This window comes from Mus caroli, chromosome 4 (assembly GCF_900094665.2).
Source record: "Mus caroli chromosome 4, CAROLI_EIJ_v1.1, whole genome shotgun sequence".
Taxonomy (NCBI): Eukaryota; Metazoa; Chordata; class Mammalia; order Rodentia; family Muridae; genus Mus; species Mus caroli.
Window position 1 is genome coordinate 50,051,783 of NC_034573.1, and position 7,063 is coordinate 50,058,845.

Genomic DNA, 7,063 nt, shown 5'->3' on the forward strand with positions numbered 1-7,063 from the left:
GCCGCTCTTCAGCTTCCTGGGCCAGGCAGAGGCCTCTCTTGCTGGTGGTGAGAGCAGTCCATTCCAGGCTTTTGCCCAAGGCCATTTGGTGAGTCATTGGTGAAGACAAAGTGCCCAGCCTGCAAGGTGTGGCTGCTCTAGATGACAGGCCATCTGTCAGTTTTCTCCTTGATTCATTCATTTTCAAGGGCCAGAACCATGACAACATTCATGTTTCTCATTGGCAAGGCTCATTAATGACAGCAAGTACCCTACAAGGCCTTCCATGCAAAAGGTGAGAGATATGAGTTCCTGTGAAAGGGGAACGCACTGCACAAAGCCCAGCCATGCGCGGAGCCAATGTGTGCTGTGAGGTCAGAGGCCAGTAAGGTGTGCATTCTATAAAGAATGTCTGAACTTGCCAGATCTTGGGGAAGTTGGACTTCTCCCAAGAAGAGTCTTGCCCTGACTCTTGATAACTGTCAGCACATCTCACAAAGGCAGGAACTCTTGAGATAGAGGTGCCAAGCAGCCGGGAACCATTAAGGCTAAAATTCAAGTTGCTGAAGGAAACTGGAGCCTGGGTTCTTCTTTCTTCTCTGAGCAGAGTCCTGAGAATGCAGGGGAAGAATGCCGTTAATGTGAATGTGCTCCAGGCCTGGATAGCATCATTTCACGGAGGCAGTGAACTGCAGCACAAGGTTTCTCGTTGACATTTTGTACTACATCGTTCACTATAAGATACCGACCAAGGCCTCTGGCCTCTACTACCTAGGTACCAGCAGCATCTCCTGCTGGTGACTATGACAACACTGTCTCAACATTGCCAAATGTGTCCTAGAAGACAAATTCATCCCCACTGGAGAACCAGTACTACAGTGGCTAAAAGTATGGGATCTGGAATCAAACAGGGAACTTACAAGATATATTAATTACTCTGGTCCTCCATAGCCTTAATGGAGCTAAAATATGCTAAAAGCAGAGGTTAGGGGAACTAATGAAACGGGCTCCAAAGGACCCATGACACTGAGCCAGGATGGTGGAAAAACAGCATTCAGAAACATATCACACCTGCATGTCAGAAAAAGAAAATAAGGCTCAGGGATGTAAGAGAAATCCTGCAGCAGTGAGCAGCCATGCTGGGGTGTTACCATTGCTCTATATAGTTCCTAAAAAAGTCCCAGAACCGCGGGGTCTGGCCTCATCCTGGACTCTGTGGTTAAAGAAGCAAGAAGAGAAAAATCTATATACCATATCACCAGAGTCAGCAAAGTAAGCAAGCTCACAGCCCAACCAACAGGTTAGTAATGTCTGCTGTCTGCAACACCTAGAAGAAATGCAATGTCTCTCAGAGGTCAGCACCTGACCCAGCCCAGATCATAAAGTCAGAGCACTCAGACAGTGTCCTCAATGATGTCAACCCTCTTCCAATCTCATCACGCTGATTAATTCATCAACAAACGGTAGGCAGTTTTAGCAACAGAGGCTACTACAGTGATGCCCCTAACCCTGACCTTGCAAGGCAATATGGGCTGGGACTTCAGCCGTAGCATACTTGTAGAAAAGGAAGAAGCTGATGAGCTTCACACAGCCTGAATTAAATCTCTTCACTCAGAAGCACATGACGGGCCAGGACAAAGCATGCCAGCAGTCACGTTATCTATCCACAGCAGTGTGGTGAGAGGTTAGCACACCCAGGTCTCTAGTGTGGGGCTCCTTGCTCAATGTCAGAGACAATTAAAACTTACTCAGCATGAATAAGCAATATGAATGAGTAAGCAAAAAGAAAAACCCAAGTGCCACAAACAGTTTGTCCTTTTCCTTGAAGATGCCAGTTGCCTAAGAAGAGACAATGATCCTCACAACAGACAAACGGGTTTTTTTCTCAAGTGGAGCAAGCTATTTTAACTTCCCTGAATTTCACGTAGGGAGTGTACTCACTGCTCTCACGTTCATAATTCCCTCTAATTGAATGAAGTCACCTGCATTATGGCTGTGTCACCGTGAACCCTCAGGAGGCCCCAGTCACTTGGGCCTGTTTCATGTAATAGGACCTGACCCCTGCTAAGACAATGGGGAGACCAAACCCCATAGTGGTCCTTTAGGAACAGCTCCAAGGGGTATTTTTAATCCATCTCTGGTAGAGAAGATCCAAGCATTGCTCAGAGTGTGGGTCTCAACCCAGGGGGATCTTCTGTGGAAAGATCTAAAAATACAAACCTTTTCCCTCACCCCAGAACAGCATCCATCTTTGAACACAGGCACCTATGTTATAACAAGTTCATCACCTGATTCTGAGGTTCAAGTTTAGAAAACACTACCAAAGGCGGTCTTCTCTTTAACCATCCATTCCATTAACTCATTCAACAAATATTTATTGAGCATCTACTCCCTAATAGCTTTGCCACCAGATGACAGGCATACAGGACTGAATAAAAGTGGCACTGGTTTTGTCCATGCAGACATGGGATTTGGTGACCACTTTTGAACATAAACCTACAGAGGAGTTTTAAACATATCCTTATTCCTGGCAAGTAGGAGAGTATAGAGTCCCACAACCCTGCACAGCATTTAGTAAACCTTGGGATTACTCTGGGTGACAAAGCAACAGAAACAGAGTGGGAATTGGGTGACCTCACCCTGCATTTTCACAGTCCCTTAGACCACCCTAGCACACTTTGCCCACTTGTTTATTTACATTGCCATTTTTCCCAACCAGAATCCGGAGCTCCTTGAGACCAGGTCTCATTCATCCTGGCTTTCCAAGGCTCCTGCGACTCACTCAGTAGTTGCTGAATGAAGGCAAAAAGGGTTAAACCCCAAATAGCCTGATAGCTTACCCAGTGCTCTTAGAGACCGTAGAATGTCTGAGACAACCCTGGCCTGGGGAAAGAGCCCTTGTCTGTCCACAGCCCATGTCAGCAGAACATCTACAAGCAGAAGCCTAGATGTCTTCCCAGTTTCCTTCAAGGAAGTTGTCTCTTTCCGGAAGTCCCGCCCTATGGGTTGGAGGAGGGCAGGAGAAATTGCAATGGAAGGACAAGAGCTTCTGTCTGGGGCTTGGGGGCATACAGAGTAGTGCTAGCCCCTCCCCAGGAACATTGCCCAGATGATATTAGCAATAAGCAACCCAGAGTTTTCTCAACTGGAAATCCCAGGACAGGCTGAAAGGGGCAGGTTTGGCCTGGTTTAGACACTTGCTGGACTTTAGCCAGACTATGTGCTTACTTGGGAAGGAAAAGCCTAAAGCATGAAAAAGTATTCTGCATGCTGAAATCACGTTACCCAAGAGCAACATAGAAATGAGGATTTCAGGTCACATTTCAACTTTCAAGGAATTAAATCCCTGCTGAGTCTGTCTATAGCATTTGTACTTTGCTTGGTGACTTGCATTTTAAAACACAGTTTTATAGAAGAGGGAGTTTGGAGATACAATGAAAGCGAGGACACTCAGGAGCTATAGGAAGGCCCTAAGAAAAGGAGGAGTAAGGGGGAAAGAGAATAAGAGGAGATAGGAAGAGAAAGAGTGGGAGATTCAAGAACAACAATGCAGGGAAGAGGGGGAGGAAGAGAGGAGGAGCTGGAACAGGAGAAGGAGAATTAAGAGGAGGAAGAGGGGAATGGAGGAAGAGAGAGGGGAAGGAGCAGGAAGAGGAGGAAGGCTTGGAAGGGCTTCACACGTTAGACACCTGTGAGCACCTCTTGATGAACAAGCTTTTCCGCTTGTATCCCAAAAGAATATCCCAGGAGGCAACGACAGCTGATACCCCAGAAGCCAGAATCTGATGTCAGCTCAACTGGCAGCTTGCCTGTGACAGTGCCCGAACAACGCTGACTCTTGCCCTTGGTTTTCAAAAGCCTCTTAGACAAAGCACAGATAAATAATTTAAGGGCTCATAGCCTGTGCATGAAGGGAGGAGGAACGGGGGAAGATGAGCACCCCAGCTCAGCTACCTACCTGTTGCTACCTAGGGTAGGAACCACACAGCAGAAGCAGTTCTTTGGAAAGCCATGACGCCATTAAAGGCTCCGGCTTCTCCTCGCAAGGTGACTTGGGGCCTGGAAATAGGTCTGGACTTGTGAGAAGGCAGGGAACCTTCCAGAAATGCATTAGGTATTCTGAACAAGAGGAAATACCAGGAAATAAAAGCAGCAAGTTCCTTGGAGGTCAGATCATGATCAGTCCACTGCTTGCTTAAGTCAGGCACCCACCCTTTAGCCTTTGAGGTCAGGAACGTTTGTGAATCTGAACAAGGATTCCCTCCTAGAAAACTCTCTCTCTGTCCTCCTCTGTCTCTCTGTCTCTGTCTCTGTCTCTCTCTCTCTAATGCACACACTGAATCAATGCTTTCAGATCCCTGGATACGTGTCCATACTGTAGACAGAAGTAAAATATGCCAGACACAGAAACAGAAATGCCGCATGATCCTGCTTACATGAGGAACTTATGAAATCAAATACAGAGATGCAGACACAGAGAGGATGATAGTGATCACACAAGTGGAAAAGGGAGTCACATGTTAGTCAAAAGTCAGTGTTGCATGAATGCAAGATGGGGGAATGTAGGGCTCTAACATCGAGCAATATGACATAGTTAGTGATAGTTTTCTACACAGGAAATTTGCTTTTTAAAAAAAAAGTAGGATTTTGGTGGTCGAACCTCAAAAAACATTGGTTAGAGATAGATGTGTTACATAGCTTGAGTATAGGAGTCAACTCACAGTGTATATGTATGTCAAAGCATCATGTCCCATACCCCAATGTTTTTAAGAAAAGTGCCAGAGAAAGAGAAGGTGGGAGTCTTCATTTGAAGCCAAACAGACTTTGACATGAGACCCTGCTCAGGCTCTTATTAACTGTATGAAGTTAGGCCAATTGGATCATGGCTGAATGGATAACAGTACTATAGACTGTGCAATCCCTGTCTGAAATATCTGGGACCAGAAGTATTCAGGAGTTTGGACTTTTTCATATTTAGGAATATTTGCATATATACTGAGATGTCTTGGGGACTGGACCAATTATTAAATAAAGTTCATTTTGCTGGGCATATACTTTGTAGACATGGTCTGAATGTGATCTTATACAGTGTTCATGGGCATTCGTGAGCAAGTGTGGAATTTCCAACTTGATTTATCATGTCTGCATTTGAAGGTTTGGGTTTTAGAACACTTCATCGGGGTTTTCAGATCAAGACTTCATAGCCCTTTTGCCCCCACCTCCCAAGATTGTAGAAAAGATTGAGTGCCTTGCAAGAATAAATGGCACAGATCACAGAGCTTGTGGCAAGCACCTGGTGAAGATGTGTGAAGAAACTCAGCTCTGGTGGATACAGCTAAGAGGAGAGGAACCTTGGCCATCACCACAGGCAGCAAGGGATCCTGGTGACAACAGACAATGGTTGTGATATAAACATGGAAGGCATGAGACATGACTTCTTTTCAACATCCATGGCACCTGAGCCTTGTGGAGCCAGAAATTTGTGATTGGAGAATGACCAAGAAAGTGGCTCATCTATAGTGTTTTCAAACAGATCAGACAACCAGCTTACGCATAAGTTTTAAATTTGGCAGCCATCAGCCTATTCTTCAGGTTGTGAAAGCAATATTCAAATGGCTGATGAGGCAGATTCCCAATAGGATGATAAAAGCCTCCATTGAAGATGCCGACCAGAGATACAGCATGGCCACTTCATCCTGGTTTAGTCAGAGGGAAGGACAGAGATCATTTGAGGTCACTCTGTTTACAGAACATGTTTCTAAATGCTGGGACACAGTAGGCACTTAGTAGCCTCATATTTGATTGGCAAATGAATGAACTAAGAGTCACCATTGGACTCTGCAAAGGGATATAGAAAATATTTAAAATATAGCATCTGGGCTTTTGTAGTTACCCCATTGCTCCCATTCTGAGATGTTTAGAGGATACCAGGACTAGACATATCCTCAAACACAGTCCTTGCTACAGACTGAGTTGTGCCCCCCACCTTCGAATCCATATGTTGAAGTCCTAATCCGCAGTCTCTCAACTTGACCTTGGTTTGAAGGTCGGTTTGTAGATAATCAAGTTACCAAGAGGTCTCTAGGGGAAACTCTATCTAATCTGACCAATGTCTTCAGAATGGGGAAGATTTAAAAACAAACACACATCCAGATAGAATGCTACAGAGAGATGAAGGCAAAGATGGGTGAGTTTAATGCTCCTGCAAGACAAGGACCCTGAGAAGTTGCATGGAACACCAGGAGCTAGACTGAGGACACAGAATAGCTTTCTCCTATGTCCCCTGGAAGAGACCAACCCTGCTGCTGCCATACTGTTCTCATCCTCCATGAGTGTGAGACAGGAAATTTCCCTTCTGCAAGCCACCTTGCTTAAGACACTTTGTCTTGGTCACTAAGGGTTACTCATACAGGATGCTTTTGCCTACACACCCATTGGCTCTGGAGAACATGGGAAATTAATATGACTTTTACTGGGGAATATGTCTTTTTAAGATGATCATAAAGGGGCTTTGAGAGAGGGAAGTGTAGGGGATCAAACTTGGGGTGACTTGGATGCTAGGTAAGACTCTACCACTGATGTGCATCCTCAGGTCCAGGGCGCAGAACTTACCCAGATTTCCTGGATGCCTGTAAAATGTCACCACCAGATAGTTTCCCATGCCATTAGTGAACTCACATGAGTCTCAAAAGAAGTCTCAACACAGAGCATCCTGCATCCAACACTGCCATGACTCAGTGGTCTCTGGAGGTAGCCATGTGGAAGATTTCACTTTGCCCAGGAAAAAAAAAAGCAGATAGTCACAGAAAATAGGACGTACTTAAGCAAGGATTAAGAATTTCCCAAGCAGAAAAGCAGATAAGGGCCTCATAAGAAATTAAACTCTAGGTTTGGTTGTTTCTTATAAAACTCTGGAGACAGCTTCTGGGACAGGCGGGAGCCACAGAGCCGCTGAGGCAGCACCCTTTTGGGGCCGCAGACATCCAGCACCCTCCCAGTCGGAGGACAGTGACCTGCCCTGCAGGGAGCGCCATCTTGGCTCCGGGACTCCGCCGAGCTTAGTCTCTACAGGTCAGAGTGGGGA